Source organism: Frankliniella occidentalis, unplaced genomic scaffold, assembly GCF_000697945.3.
Source record: "Frankliniella occidentalis isolate FOCC.00 unplaced genomic scaffold, Focc_3.1 Scaffold139, whole genome shotgun sequence".
Taxonomy (NCBI): domain Eukaryota; kingdom Metazoa; phylum Arthropoda; class Insecta; order Thysanoptera; family Thripidae; genus Frankliniella; species Frankliniella occidentalis.
Genome location: NW_026267266.1, coordinates 163923 through 167103, shown reverse-complemented (window position 1 = coordinate 167103; position 3181 = coordinate 163923). Strand labels below are relative to the sequence as shown.

The 3181-nt window shown below is 54.4% G+C and overlaps 1 protein-coding gene across 4 annotated transcripts in view; it reads right to left on the bottom strand.

Moving 5' to 3' along the window:
• Positions 1-3181, bottom strand: part of LOC113208568 (tachykinin-like peptides receptor 99D) — a 136727-nt gene that overhangs the window by 98982 nt on the left and 34564 nt on the right. For all 4 annotated transcript variants that reach the window (XM_052270804.1, XM_052270801.1, XM_052270802.1 and 1 more), the window contains exon 2: positions 2808-2867. The gene's annotated coding sequence lies outside the window, so the exon portion shown is untranslated. The remainder of the gene's footprint in view (positions 1-2807; positions 2868-3181) is intronic.

Sequence of the window (3181 nt, the reverse complement as noted above, 5' to 3'; positions counted from 1 at the left end):
CCCCACCGGCGTCCCAACCTCGGCAGGCTGGCACACATGGACAACACTGCGTGACGACATGGTGCGTTTTAATTTGGCACGCATTTTTGGCACGCATAATATGGCCCCTAACACGTGCGGGTTTTAACCTCGGGTTCAACACTGAGGTGTGCATCTCCATCCACCCCCACCCCTATCTCCAGGTGTTTTATCGACTCTCAATAAGACTCCTGTCTGTATTTCGTTAGGTAATTCGAAGAGTGGGATTGGGACCGAGATGACGATCCATGCTTACAAGGGAAGAAGTTATTTCCCCGACCTGGTCCTGGTAACCCCCTACCCTTTCCCTCTTCGCATAAGAAAGCAGGTTAAAACTTACCCGTGCACTATCACAACAGCAGCCAGCACTCCAGGAGCCGTCCAAACAGATTAGGCTGAGCTCAGCTGTTTACAAGCCAGGCGAGTTCAAACCCCCGCTTATCCCGTGCACTCTGTGAATTCCTTCACGAAATCTAGACAGGGGGTCCTAGGTCTTGTAAGAAGCATATAATATGAGCGCACCCTGGGTGATGACAAAGATGAGAGGTGTGTGAGAGATGCATATGCATACCTCAGACCAGTGAGCAATTAGTTCACGACTGACCAGTTTATATTGGTGAAACTATACGTGTGTGCTTGTCACATTGTCACGTACACTAGAGTACGCCCACCACTTGTTTGCAGTACAGTTTTCCAGGCTCGCCTCCAAAATTGTTTTAAAGGAATTTTCAGAGCGAGTCCCTGAAAGTTTACACCCTCGCTCGCGAACACACACACACACGCACACACACACACAGACACACACACACGCAGCGAGCGAGGAGAGAGAGAGAGAAAGAGAGAGAGAGAGGGAGAGAGAGGGGGGGATGAGCCTATGGAGGCCCTTTGTAGGAGCAGCTAGGGGATTAAACGAGCGAGAAGGGAAGGGGCTGAGCGTCGAGCGAGCGATCGACACCGTGGGAAAGGGATACGGCCTGCAACACTACGGTCACTTGTTTGCTCCGCAAACTGCTGATTGGACCGCGAGAGGAGGGAGGGGGTGTAATGCCGCAGAGAGAGAGAGAGAGAGAGAGAGAGAGAGAGAGAGAGAGAGAGAGAGAGAGAGAGAGAGCTCTCCGCATTCCTCTCACGGCGGCCAATATCGGTGTTCGTTCACGGTAACCGCAGAAACGACACCTGCGAGGGGCACGGAGAGGCACCTGTCTATATACACGTCGCGGACGGGATTTTTGGGGTCGTTTACCTCTTGGGCCACATTGGGACACTGGTATAGGTTGGGGTGGGGTTAGGTGGGTCGGTCGGGGGTGAGCATGAACATCCCATCCTGCCGGCGTATAACCCAAGAGCACATACACGGAGTGCATTGAGAGACGCGAGACGAGACTCGAACTCTACAACTTTGGATGATTTGCGCACGGAATCAGCAGTTTATAGGGCGTCTCTCCAAACTCCGGGCGCGTGTACACACAATCGCAAGCAATGGTAAACACACTACCGGCAGCCCGTCACTCACAGTGCTCTGCAGCTGTACTATGCATCTGCGCTGCATCTGCAATGCATCTGCGCTCGCAGCTGCACGCCGCGCGTTCACCTGTGTGTGCACCTGCGACGCATCTGCAGGCAGACGCCATCCATGGCGCGCTGGGGCTGAGAGTCGCCGCAGCCGTTACACTACTTTACCCCCTGCAGCTGCCTGCACGCGCGCGCCCCTGCAGGCCGGCTGTGCACCTGCAGCTGGGGCCGTAACACTTACTTTGTTGCAGGCGGCACCAGCCCAGGAGGGGCGTGGGATGGGGTCGACCAAGACCGGCTGGCCAGCTCTATCAATGATTGTTTACGGCGCGGACCGTTCCGAAACGAGATTTATATTATCTGCAGAAACGGTCTGCAGGAGCGCTGATCGGACTCTGCTACACTATGGCAAAAAGCAAGAAGCATAGTGGCATCTGTGATTTGACCAAGAAGTAGGTTCGAATAAAATTGCCAGAGTCATTTGTCATTTGGGATTTCCCAGCGCCCCTGTAAGGCTGCTTACAAACATACGGGCACCTCTATATCTACACGCATCTGCTTGAACAATCTTATTGATACATCACACTTTAATTGCTATGCATGACACAATGGTCCCACACACTTTAATGTCGGGGACATTTCAGAACACAGTGTCACACACTTCTATTAGTAGAGTACACACTGCTAGTTAGACGGGGCGAAACATATTTTTGGCGACAACTGTGCGTCTGTGTTTGGCTGGCTTGTCAACATAACGACGACGGAGCCCCCCACGGCAGCCCCTCAGCTCCCCCTCTGCTTTCCCCTTTTGGCCCCGTGCCGGCACACTAGAAACGAGCTGTGGGCCACTGGCGCACCAGCGGGGCGGCGACGCGCCGCACCGGGTCAAGGTACGACGGGTGCAAGGAGGACTGTAACCACAAGAACACCGTGTCGGAGGAGACCAGGAGGAAGAGCGGCCCGGGAGGGGCCGTTCTTGACGGCGGGTATTTCCCATGAGTCTGCGCGCTGGACTCCTTCCAACGGCAAATACCGCCAGGATATGTGCAGTGCCAGTTTGGAGAAAGCACCCGACCTCCACCCACCGTGTCCGGCAAATACGAAGATATTAAAGAGGCTGTCCCCTGCTCCTCCATCTTTCTCTTCTTTTCAAACCCCAGCCTTCTCTTTTCCTCCGTCTCATACTCGTTTCCTCTGATCTTCCACAAGCAAAAGCTCATAAACTGCCACTAGATTGTTTGGGCGTCAGCGGCTTCTGTTGCCGAGGAAAGGCTTACCTCCTCGGTCTAGCTTCGACACACGCCACCACCGTAGACGAGGACGCGGAAAGCCGACGACTGAAACAGGAAAGAAAAAGTACAGCAAAGTTAGTAAAATTCCAGGTATAAAATCACGGCGAGCTCTGGGAACGATGACCTGTCACGCGGGCGCACTCGTCCAGACGGTTCGCTCGCGGGTTATATGGCCGCGCATGGCTGGAGGTCCGGGGACAGTGCCACCACACCGTATGGCTTTATTTAGTCAGACCATAAAAGTTTGGCCTCGCTGCGGTCCGACCGAAGAGAGCGTCCACGAGGCGAGCGGGAAAGTGGGATGAGAATTGTTCGAGAAAAGAGCAGGGCGAGGTGGGGGATAAAGAGGGGCAGGAGGG